Here is a 13,840-nt window from a genome sequence, read left to right as displayed (position 1 = left end):
CAAAAAACTAAAAATAGAACTCCTAAACCATCCCTCTGTACCACTTCTTGGTGTTTCCCTCAGAGAATTTATGTCAGTATGCTTTAGGGACACACACACAACTACGTTTATCCTGGCACTATTCACAGTAGTCAAATTATGGAATCAGCCCAGGTGCCCAGGGAAAGATGAATGGGTAAATAAAATATGGTGTGCGAACACAATGGAATTTTATTCTTCAGAAAGAAGGACAAAATCATTCATTTGCAGAAAGATAGGTTAAACTGGAAAACCATGTGTTAACTGAAATAAGCCAGATGCAGAAAGACAGATATCATGTTTTCTCTCACACATGGAAGGTAGACGAAGGCAAAGGAAAGAAAATAAGAGGAACAGAATTAATGTAAAAGGTAGGCTGTTAATGTAGAGGAGAGAGAAGAGAGGGAGGGTTAGGCGGCTAATGGGGAACAAATTTGATTAACTATGTTATAAATATGTATGCATATGATACAATGAACCCCACTGTTCTGTTTAATTAATAGGAACTAGTTTAAAAAAAAAAAAAGATTGAGCCTGGGGAAGCGGTACATGCCTCTAATCCCAGGAGACTGAGGCAGGAGGATAGCAAGTTTGAGGCCAGCCTCAGAAAATTAGTGAAGCCCTAAGCAACTTAAGGAGACACAGCTTCAAAATAAAAATTAAAAGGGCTGAGGATGTGTTTCAGTGGTAAAAGCCCTCTCTCTGGGTTAAAACCCCAGTACCCCCCCCAAAAAAAAGAAAGAAAGAAAGAAAGAAAGAAAGAAAGAAAGAAAGAAAGAAAGAAAGAAAGAAAGAAAGAAAGAAAGAAAAAAGGCCAGGCAATAACACTATTGCTACTGCTCATTAAGAGTTTGTTGATATTGTTGGACACTGGGAAATGAGCAGATATATCTCTAATTTGGAAGATTTGATGGTGGTGAAAAATAGAACTTTAAAGCATATAGAGAAATAAAACTATTTAAAAGCTGTTGGCTATGAAGACAGAGCTTAGGGTAGTATAGAATAAGGAAATTTTAAGTCCTATTGTACTATATATAGTATTTCAGTTTTAAATATATCCACATACAGGTACAGTGCCTTGAAATTTGCTTCCTTTGTATGCATTTATTTATTCTGTATCTCAAATTGTGTTTGTACATTTTGTATATAATAAACACAGATTAAACATCTGTGGATGATTTAATTATAAGGAACAATCTGTAGAATCTTAATTATCTCACTCCTGATTTTGAAAATAAATGTCTACTATATTTTAAGAGCTTGGATTAGTGAAACTTTTATACAGTACAATAACTTGGCTTCTTTGTTTAGTTTAATAAACAAAATGCTGTATAGAGGTAATTAAAATATTATTGGTTCATTGCAACAAACATGTTTTGTTCTGATTCAGAAGAACAAAATGAAATAGTGAAATGAAATGAAATGAAATGATCCACTATTTTCTATATCTCTTGGGGATCTAAGAAAGAAATACACAACATAACTGGATTATTGGTCATCATTCATAATTATGCCTAGTTCTACCACTAGCTTTTGGGTTTGCCATTATGACACTCACTAGTTTCTGCAAGTGATTTGGGAATAAAGATGATCACTTTTTCAAAGATTTATCTTAAAAGCAAAGAATTCAATTAGCAGGATTGATGGTGCACACCTGTAATCCCAGCTACACAGGTGGCTGAGGCAGGAGAATTACAAGTTTGAGGCCAGCCTTGGTCATTTAGCAAGACTCTATCTCAAGATAAATGAAAAGAACTGGGGACATAGCTCAGTGGGTTCAGTACCCACTACCAAAATCAAGATCAACATCTAAAAAAATAAAAAGAAAAGAAGAAAAGAAGAGAGTGAATTATACAACAGGCCTTTATGGAAGAAGAACTGAGCTGCAGTCTTGCCTAAATCATTTGCTAAGGGATCTCCAATGTTGTCTAAGTAATTAAGAACTTAGTTTCTCTGTTGGTATATATAAAGAGGAATACTTACATTTACTCTAAAATACTGTCACCAACCGTAAATGAAATAAGTACATGCAAGTGAAGTGGAAACTGTCAAATGCTTCATCAATGTTAGCATTTAGCCCAGACTTGAAACAATGCAAATTATCATTCTGCTAAAAGAAGATAAAGTAGTAAAACTTGAAAAAATATCATAAATAATAATCATCACCCACTATGAAACCTGGAACACACTGTCATCTAAAATGTATCAACAAAGAATATAAAGTACTAGAGAGACTGATTTTTTTAAGAGCCTCAGTGTACTTTGCTAAGTGATCAGTGTTATATCTTTTCATATCATATCCACAGTCATTCTTTTGGAGAAAATAAGAGATGATATTCAGTGAGTTTGTGGAGAAAATTTTAAGCATGAAATAAAACTATATTGACACAGATTTATTGATTCTTTCATTATAAATAAGCCTTAGAAGAATTAATTTTATAGGAGCACTGTGTTTTTAATTGCTGCACATAATGTATTTTCATGTGTACAGAGCACTTGAACAATCCAGAACTATTTCTACATATAAAATAAACTGATTATGGCAACATCCTTAATTGGGATATATTTAAGAGCCCTGTCCTGAAGAATTATTTTAAAAGGTAAAATTTTAAAAAAAAATGCTTTCAGAAAAGAAAATCACAGTTTGCTACCTGTACTTTCATCAAAAAGGAAAAATCCACTACCCTATTTAAACTGTATCTTAGATTATGTTCCTGAATGATACTGTAGCTTTTGCTGCAACATCCTTCAAATCAACTTTAACTATTTACAGTTTTTCCCCCCTTGAAATAGCAATAACAACTCTTTTCCTGGGGGTAGGAGAGAAGGGTTAGGCTATAAAAGCTATCTTAAAATGAGCATTTTATTTGTGCTGTTTTTCTTGAGCCTAGGAAAGGTTGGAAGTGTTGAAAACTATTCAGGACTTTATGCCATCTGCCCTTATTTCATATGTTCCCTCATATGAGTTGGAACAAAGAAGTGGGCTGGATGGAATTAAAGAATGTATATAAAAAAAAAAAAAGTAGTGATCAGACACTGCTGATAAGGGAAACCAGTGTGCTCCCGGGTGATGTGTGTATTCAACTCCAGGCTGACTCCTCTTATGCTAATACAGCCAATTTCCTCTTTTATTTCATTTCTGGAGCCTGAATCTGTGATCTCTGATAAGGTTCCCAAGGATACCGCCTTCACTCACAAACCGGGAGGTGGAAGGGGGAGTGGATGATGGAGATGTGTAACTCCGAGAGAGCACTAGTGGATGAATAATTTAAAGCTCCGCCCGGAGATTTGAGGCAAAATGCAGAGATAAGGGACACCACAGGGTCTTCTCTGTTTATTCAGAGCTTCATCTTCCAATGACAGCTGACCTCCAAGGTCAAGGGCATGATGGGAAATAGAACCAACAGTGGGAAAAGGTACTGCATCCCAGAAGAAAGTAATGATTTACTTTGTGTCAAATGAAAAATTGATCTTTTTTTTTTTTTTAATTTAACTACTCTTTTTGTCGTTCTTCTTCTTCTTCAATGGAAAACCTGTGATCGAAGAAACTTGGCATCAGCTGCAATGTATTCCCATGATATCGAGAGAGATTCCCATAACCTCTTTTCTTTAGCATGTTGATCTTGATATTGTGGAATACTGAATTTCGTAAGGAAATTAAGGTCAGAATTAATTCCGACTGAGTAGCAGAAGTGCGTGTAACTTCAGGCCTCAAGTGACACAAAACACAGAATCTGGGTTCAAAGGCCGTTTGGTCTTCCCTTTCTCTTAGCAAAGGCTTTGTTTCTTTAGCTTCCTACCTTTTAAACTCTGTATAAAAATGGCTCTGCACCTTCCCCTCATTACATCTTTTTTTTTTTTTTCCTGGAGTCTTACATAATCCCTTTTGTGGCATAACACAACATTACATACATTTACCCTAATCAAATCTTTGTGTTTTCACTAGTTTTCTGCCTGAATCCCTGAACCTAATAACACTTTGCAGTTCAGAACATTTGAAGCCATTTGTCCCGGGTAGAACCTTGTTGTTAGTTTTAGGATCTTACAAATTCTGACAGTGAGACACGGTGCTTCGGAAAGCTGTGGTCCCCGTTATCAAAACCGTCTGCGGGGTGTCTCCTATTTGTTTCAATAGACCACAGCCATGACCTTTGCCGAGAGAGAGGCAAAGTCAAATGTTTCTCAGGGCTGGTTTACATTTCCCTCCGAGTCTCCAACTGCTGTTTCTGCTTTCCTCTGTTTGAATGTTACCCATGTTTTCATTCCTGAGCAATCATACCTTTTATCTTTCTTAGATAAACATGAAAACATACGAAGGTCACTGCCGGGTGAGGGGGTAAGATGTGCGTGACCACCACCGGCCTTACCAAGTCCTTTTCCCCTCTCCCTTCCTTGACCAGGAACACTCCCTGAAGGTTGCAGTGGAGTGAGACAAGTTATAGGTATGATTCACTCACAAGCTTGCCGTGCAGTACCTGTACAGGTTGTCCTCCCAGCGTCCCATTAGTGTGGCGCCAGCCTGCTTGGGTTTTAGCACGCACATTACCCATGTCCCTCTCCCCCCCCACACACACCCCCACATTCTTGTTTTTATATTTATAATCTATCAAAGCAAATGCAAGTGCACTACATTTTATTGCTTCCTGGGTGCATTTTATGCATTTTTGACAAGGCTTAAAAGAAAATCACCCCTTGTCCTGGTTCCCCCCCCCACCCCGCCTTCTTCTTTCATCTGAGTAGTAGGAAGAGAAATGAGAGGAAGACCGCAACAAACCGAAATGCAGATTTTTCTCATGAAAAATGGGCCTGAGATAACTACCACAAATAAAGCCAAAATGCAAACTTTTGGGTCATGTTCTTATAAGGAGTCTTCAAGTTAGCCTGACTGCAATTTTTTTTTTTTATTAACTTGAGAATTACACACTTTGTTGAACTTCTACGTTGAGGAATATTTCTGAAACAGTAATGTCTAACTTTGATGAACCAGGAGTGAGAACAGAGGCCTCATCGAATCTTTACTAATAAGTTTAGAACTTATTATAACACCTGTGTTTACTATAGAACTTTTAAGTTTAAAATGATTCAGTTAAAATAAAATAAAGTAAAAATAATATTGAGATCACAACTGAAGTTGTTATTACAAAAAAAAAAGCATTGGAATTGCTTTGTGTGTTAACACAATGTATCAACATTCATTAGAATGTTAGAATTTAGAGAAAATGTCTTGGGGCTGAGGATGTAAATCAGTGGTAGAGCACTTGGCTAGCACACACAAGGCTCTATTCCATCCTCATCCTCAGTTCAAAATAAGAATACAATACAAAGAAGACCAGTTTCTCATCAGTTGCCTGTTTCTTTCATAGAGACATATTGTCAGACATATTGATTTTATATTTTAACAAAATCCATTGTCCTGTAACCATTTTCAATAAATCAATGAAAAAATGTCTCCATTTTGCTAAACAATAATGGCTCTAAAATGTAGAGTTTGATATCACAATAGGCTAAATATCACATACACACCCATGAACATAATATTCCTTTCACTCTAAAGAGCACATTTGATGTTTAAAATAAGTCCCCTTCTAAGGATTTGTTTCTACTCCTTTTTATTCCAAATTACTATTATATATAATTTATTTCATTTTTATCTTGGAAAATAGCTAATGCTTAAACACAGAAGTCTGGCATTTCCTGTTAAAAGTAATATTTGAATTTAAGGATAATTCCAATTACAACTAAAAACTACTTCAGAACCAGAAGGCAATTGAACCTTAATAAAAACATATCTGGTCTTTAGTTAAGAGATTCTGCTCAGAAAATGTGTTCCAGCTCAATAAAAAAATTAAGACTTTTTGTTAGAGCCCTTTTTTCATAGATACTGATCATCATAACATTAGATTTAGGGCAGTCAATAAATGTATTCTAGTATAAACTTTTTAAGAGATATTAGTAGGAAAGTTAGGCTGGAAGTCCTGTTTTTTCTTTTCTTTCTCCCAGCTAAATCATGGGTTTTCTACATCATCATTCTCAAAATTATTTTTGTTGATATGTATGAATAAGTAAAAAAAAAAATGCCAATTAGCACTTCTTGTACACAGGTAAGAGGCCCAAATGTATTCATGTTCTTCTACCCTTAAAATTCCCAAACTTCTTGTTTCTCTTTTCTAGAAACAACTGCCCTAATGAAAGGTCAACTGTGTGAAACACTCAGGCCTCGTGACTCAGTGCACAGGCACCAAGAGAGAAGGTGTTCAAGTAACTAAACCTTTCCAATTTTCAACTTTACTAGTTCATGAAATGAATTTCAAGCACAAAGCTTAATATTGCTGGTGGTGGTAGAAACAATCATGTAAGAACAGAAAAATGAGAGAAAAACGGGGGGAATTCTACAACTTATTAGTAAACATCTGTGTTTACTATAGAACTTTAAATTTAAAATAATTCAATTAAAATAAAATAAAGTAAAATAATATTAAAATGACAATGGAAGCTGTTATTACAAAAAAAGCATTGGAATTACATTTGTATGTTAACACAATTTATCAACGTTATTTAGAATGTTAGAATTTGAAGAAAATTTAATCTGATTTCATCATTATAAATTTGAAGGATCCAAGGCTCTGAGAAATTGATGATTTGCTCAGGACAGCAGAGCTGGTTTGTTAGTAGGGGTAGAAGTAGGATGCATGGCTTTTCCTTTTTCTAATACAGAGGCAGAGAAGGGGGAGGACTACAAGCCAAAACTGTCCACTTGGACCTACCTTTTTGTCCCAGGATACTTTCTCTTGCAATGACTTTTCCTGCAAAGACCTTTATCTGCAACAGCTTTTTCAACATCCATCTAGTCTGATTATCTATGCATGCTTCAGATTATCATAATCTCTCTTTCCTAGCCCCAAATCAATGATCCTAAAGTAGGAGAACCTATAACTTTCAATTTTAGCAAATGCATTCACTGGTAGCTGAGTATTATAAAGACTTTACAAAGTCTCTGAATTTACCTGTAGAATAACTTGTGCAAATCTTAAAGAATAAAAAAAAAATGAAAATAAAGCACACAAACAAGCATGAATCTTCTAGTCTCTTTTGGAGTAGAGTTTGTTTACAGGTACCTATCACTGTATACCCTGAGTTCTGATGGCCCATTTCACATGCTTTAGATTTGTATTCAGATTTATCGAGGGTGATAGCTGTCTATAAAGAAGATTCTTGGAATCTGAGAACCATTTCTTGTAGGTTTCTTCTGTCAGGGGCATTTTTACATGAAGCACTTTACCCCATATATGGGAATATCAGCAATGGGGTGTTTCAGCACTGAATTGAGAAGCAACACATTTCTCTTGGATGTTTCTCATGCAAATTAATGTGCATGTCTGTGTAATACCTGGATTTTCTCTCTTGGGTAAATTAATACATATATAAGACCAAATATGGGGTGATTCCCCTATCTTTTCTCTACTTCTTAGATTTTGTTTCAATATTTGGTAAATTGGTTTGCTCTAGGAGTTTACCATTGAAGGCTAATTTTTTTTTATAGTTTCAAAACTGCTAAAATACCAATCATAGTGTATTTGGTTAAAATCCTATAGTTCAGGGCTGGGGTTGTGGCTCAGTGGCAGAGTGCTTGTTTTGCACATGCTAAGCACTGGGTTCAATTCTTAGAACCAGATATAAATTAATAAAACAAAGGTCCACAGAAAACTAAACAAACAAACAAAAATTTTTTAAAATCCTATAGTTTATTGTTGATATCAATGCATTTTGATCATGCATAACATTTTGGCATTAACAGATATTACTTGCACATAGTTTTATGAATTATTCTGCACACAATTTAGAATTGAATTTGTATCCTAATTCATTTTTTTTAAAAAGTCAACAAAAATGTTCTTTATAATTTTATTATTTTTAACTTTCATCTATTTACTATGTTTAGTTTTATTTATATGTTATTCTTTAAAAATGTTAATTTTAGAGGTCTGTGAGTCAAGAAAAAATATATTGAAAGAATTTTTTGTCATTTTGTTTTCTTTTTCCATATGCCAGTTGAAGTCTACTTTCAGCATACCTATACCTTTCAAATTGTAATAAAAATTTTCCTTGCCATTTAAAAGAGATATTTTTCTTTCAGATTAATTTCTTTCAAATAGTAAATTTATACAATTTCTTTAACAGAAATTGGCAAACACATCATAGTTTTATTACCTGAAATCCTCAAAATTATTTAACTTTCTCTAAATGCAAAATCCACACCATATTTTTTTTTTTAGAATTAGTGTTTTGTAAGTTAGATCAGTGAATTAATAAAAGAAAAGTTAAGTCTTCCATGAGGAGTTTTTTCAATCTTCACATTTTGTTCGCCCACATTTGGAAGGACATGACATCTGGAAAATGTTTTTAATCAACACACACACACACACACACACACACACACACACACACACATTAAAAGCGGATATGCTTTAGTCACTTTTCATTAAGCAGTATGAAAATTTGTTTCTTCTATTTAATTGTAGATAAGTTTTAAAAGGCAACTCCTGAAATGTCTGGTAGAACTTAATTCTCTTTGTTAACAATAGTTCTAGCTCCATTGATCACAAGATTCTCACTCTTCTTCAAATAGAAAATACATCTGTGCTGGTTGAGTCTTACAACTTGGCCTGTATTCTTAAGAGGTCCTGTCAATTCTTAACCGAAATATAATCGATCACACTTTGTGACCATGTGTCTAGTACACAAGTTTCACATTTGCCTGCCTATCTAGTTCACCTCTGTGTTTCATGTTTGCATGTCCATGGCAATGAATCTTTTCACAACAAAATTCATAAAATTAATCAAGGTAACAATTGATGTTAAGAATGAAAATCTTCACATTTACAAATTGTTAATTAGCTCATTAGCTATGAAAACTCCAATTAGATTTGGAAGACAGTTTGTAAATGTATCACATAGAATTTCTTAAACGTAATGCAAATGTTACCGACATTTAGAATATTTTAAATATATTTTCAAAACTATGCCAAACAGAAATGATGAAAATATTTTATAAATCTGTAACTTGTTTTTGGACTTAAACAGATTTAGATATTACTAAACTTATTATATAAGCTTTTGGGGGGTGATAGACAAAAGCAAAAATTTTTTTAAGTAAATACTCTTCTGAAGGACTATTTAGAAAATGATCACTCTTTCAAAAAAATTCTAGATGAGTTCTTATAACAACTATTCTTACAAAACCATTTTGATAAACTTTCTCAGGAGCATTGTATTTATCTGTATATTTATGTCTTAAAAAGTTTAACAATAAAGAGCACAAAAATATGGAAAATTCAAGTTAAATATTCATGAATAAAGAAATACTAGGAGAAAACAATGTAGCAGAAAATCAGAAATCTCTTTCAAATCAGAAATAATTTTTGCAATACTGACATTTAATGTATTGACAAATAAAACAATTTTTATTATGTTTCCCTTCTTAAAAGAATCATAAAGGAGAAATAAAGTAACTTGCATGACACTGAATATTATTTAAACATAGGGAATGCAATGGGAAAGACTTACCCCATGCTTTGATAACGAGGCATTCACTAAAGTAAATACAACATTATTTAATGGGTTTTATTAGGAAAAGGCTTGCATGTTAAATTATATGCTTAAACAAATAATTAAAGGAGAGAGAGGTGGGTAGATGAGTAAATTTTAAAAAGACATTCAAAGTACAGAATGTCAGTTGCTAATTCAGGGCCTGTTCGAATGTTATTGATCATAAGACTGAACCAATATGAGGTGGCACAGAATGCTAGATATTAAAAAGAACACTAATAACAAGAAAATGTTGGCCAATATTACTTTCATCCTTTTTTCCTTCACCAGTGATTTTTTTACACACCCCAGTGCCTTATTGAGTCAGTGTCATATCCTGTCTAACTGCATGATACATTTATTTTTATTTGGTTCCACGGGATGCAAGACTGACATTCTGATTTCACAGAGAAGATATGGATTCATAACAAAGGGCTTAAAATTAGGGTGTTTTTTCCCCCCTATCAGTTTTGCAATTACAGATGACACTCAGTTTTCAGAACAAAATTATCTGTAGTTTAATTTGATTCTGTAACATGTTTAGAGGTTGAAATTTAAGTCCACTGATAAAGTAACTTCTTGTGGGATGAAACTTCAAAGATGGAGAGGCAGATAAAATGCCCAGGGCAATAGCAATACAGAGAGGTACAAATGGCACAGATATCAGGATGGAATAGTGAAAGGGACTAGAAGCTATCGTCAGATCTCTCACTTGGGATCACACTCCCTTTACTTCACATTATGGTGGCCACATTTTCAATTCTTATCTAGTAATATATCTTTATTTTACTGAGAAAAAAAAATTAGTGATACCACCCTGAGGTAGTGTTGGAGTACATTTTTCTCTTACTGATAATGAAAAGATAAGAGAGTAGAGAAAGATGGAGAAACAGTGGCTCAACAGCTGTGTGCTGATTGAAGAGTCAGTATGACCTTCAGACAGATCAAGGAAGAATGAAGTGGAGCATCCACTTCAATGAAGGTCTCTCTAGACCTAGAATGTGGAAGCTCTTCCAGTCAGACGCCCCAGGGCTTGTGAATATTGAGAAGTGATGGTAGGAAGGTAGCGAACGGAAGAGTCCTCAAACAAGGCACCTCCTCTCTTCATATTTTGTTTAGAGTGTGGTCTTTTGGACTCTATGAAATGTGCACTCAGCTTGTCTCAATGAATACCTCAAATTCAACTGTTAGGGCAAAGAAAAGCACAAACGCATACTGAATCTTCTCCCTAATTTCAATTACTTTCCTTTCTTCTTTCATTTTTTACCCTGCTCTCTAAAATCACTTTACACTTGCCGAGCAGTGTAAAGCATCAAGGCATGGTCATATCCACAGTTACTTTATTATTGCAATTTCACACAATTCTCATAAAGCAAGGAAAGGCGATATTGTAATTCCACATAGGCAATACAGGCTTAGAAAGTTGGATACTTTTACTCTTGGATTTCTGATTCTGATCCAGAGCCTTTTCAACAATTCTCTCCTGCTTCTCTAAAAAATGGGCATTTCTCAGTTCTGTTCATGACCAGGTGTTCTTATCTTTCTGTTTTCTGCCTTGAATATAGCACTTCCTCCAAGCTCAGTTCTGACTTTTTATACCAACCATCTGATGGTCATGAAGAAGATACATTTGACAACAGCTTTCATTATTTAACTTGTCATATACATGTGTTTTGCAGACAAGTTTGTTCAAACCATGTAATTAATACCACTTTGCAAACAATAGACACTTAATTTAAATACTAGTGTTTATTGTTGCTCTACTTGACAGTCATTACAAAATTAATGTGATCTGTAAGAGGTTTAACTAGAAATACCTGCTAAGTAGGATTTGTAATAGCAAGAGTTATCATATTTCTCATATGTTTGTGAATGTAGGGAGAGGGAATGTGCTCAGACTCCAAAGGACATGGATCTGTATTTCATGTTAAAACTTGCTTAGGACAAATTAAACATAATAATTTTTAAAGATTGAAGTTTTTAGAAAACCTTATAAATATGTAGGAAAAAATTATACTTAAAAATAAGACATATTTCAAAAACAATTTTTAAAAAATTCAAAAATAAAGGTCTTTGGGCTTTGCAAAAAAAAAAAAAAAAAAACACTTTACCAGGTAAAGAGGGAGCAGGTTATTATCTGATTTTCATGACTTGATTTCTTGCCACCATTCACATTACTCATGTTTTGACCAACTTTCTTTCATATGATTTCCCCTACCTTCTCTATAGTTTTTGTTTCTTCTGCCACTCTTTCTCCACTGAAATCCAGCATAACACTAATCTCCCCCAAGCGACCTCTCTTTTCTGAGACACAGCTCATGGCAAACTTTTCATTTCGCATCCCTATAGTATTGATGCCAATATAAAATGAATAACATAGAATATCATTTATAGGATATGTTTCACTTGATTAATTCTACCTCTACATACATAAAATAAATGTCTATCTTTTCTCCTTTAGAGTTCTTTGTGCTCCTCCAGAGATTCTAGTACCCTCCCTCCTTTCTTCCCTCCTTTCCTTCCTTCCTTCCTTTCTTCCTTTCTTCATTTTTTTCCTCCTTCCTTTCATTCCTGAGGACTCTGATCATTTTCATGTCCACAGGAAGCACTTTACACATGCTGGCTGGACAAATGAACCCACAAATGAATGAACCAATAAAGAATAACGAGATATAAGTATTTGCATGGAGGGAAAAATGCAAAGCACCACGTTGGAGCCATGAGTGTTGTTAATTATCGCAGCACTGACTGGATTGAATTAAGATGAGGCTGGTGTGTGTTAGCATCTGCAAAAGATGTTTTCCTAATTCAACATGCACATCAACAAACCAGGAAGGAGACTCTGCTTAATTTGTGATGAAGTATTGGAAGGGAGCTTGGATGTCTAAAAACAGTGCAGCTCTGCTCTATGGACTCAAACTGTTTTTGTTAAAAAAAATAATAATTAGTGTTCCAGGGAAAAGGATGGATAAGGACAATCATTCACTTCCACTTGGAGCGATATGTATATAAACAAAATAACAGCTTCCAGGCAAACGAAGGAGTCTGTAGCTCCCTTTTTATGAATTCATTTTTAAATGGAAAGACAACTACAAATTATTTTTATTCCAACTACCTACGTAACACTCAAATGCATGCTTCTCTTGTCACAAAGAAATATAAAGATCACAAAGAACAGAGAGTGTTAAATGGAAGAGTCATTTGTGTTTGCCATGAGAAGGAAATAGAGCCAAGAGTTGGTATCTATTAGCTTCAGTCACGTCACCTAGTGATTAGTGCTTTTAGTGCTCCTGTGCTAGGTCCTGGTGGAGTCAGTTATGAAGCTATGGTCCTTATATACTGTTAGTTTAATATTAAGACTTGACACTACAAAGCTTATGCTCGGTTTGCGGAGTTAACCAGCAAACAAATCTAAAAGGTGAAGCATTGAAATGGATAAGTGCAAGCTGAGGAACAAAGACTGACAGAGGAGCAGCAGCATCTGTGTTTCTAGTTGGTGAGGTCAAGTGGAAAGTGCTACTTTCTCCCCATGAGTCAAGGGAAGTTTTACTTGTGGTTTGACACCTACTGCTGCCAGATGTCTGAGTAATTCCATGTGATGCCAGAAAAAGAACTCACGGGGAGAAGCTCTGTGGATGTCAGGAGCCCTTGGTGATCAGTCAGAAGATTGGTACAAGCAAAAAAAGAACTCTCTCCAAACTTATGGAAGATGAAGGCTGTTTCAGACCCAAGTGCTCTGGAAACCTACAAATTAACGACGGATCACTCCATCGCCAGTCTTACATTTCTATTTTTCCCCAAAGTAACTTCTTGAGATTACATAGTTATTTCAACTTCTGAAGGGTATGCATGAATCTATATGCTACTTTCATCTTCACTCCCCTGCCCTGAACCCCCACCACTTGATTGTTCTAGAGCAGCTACCATCTCAGTATTCCAACATTCAAGAAGAAAAACACATCACCCAGCAGTGAATAGATACTAGTACTTAGAATTTTTTATTTTTCTGGTAAGACCAAATTTATTCTAAAGTTAAACCTGACATCTACTATATTCAGATGAGTCAAGATCATCAGGTTTTGGAGGCAAAACCATGGATTGTAGTAGCTAATTTTATCAGCTGAAACAAATTGTATTTTGTTATAGATACACATTAGTCCAGAGTTTGTTTAACATGCAAAAGACTATTCTAATTTTCATTTAAAAGAAAGAGAAATCATGGGAAAGTCCATTTTTG

Source organism: Ictidomys tridecemlineatus, chromosome 10 (genome assembly GCF_052094955.1).
Source record: "Ictidomys tridecemlineatus isolate mIctTri1 chromosome 10, mIctTri1.hap1, whole genome shotgun sequence".
In the NCBI taxonomy this organism is placed as follows: Eukaryota; Metazoa; Chordata; class Mammalia; order Rodentia; family Sciuridae; genus Ictidomys; species Ictidomys tridecemlineatus.
Note: the sequence above shows the minus strand (reverse complement) of the source record.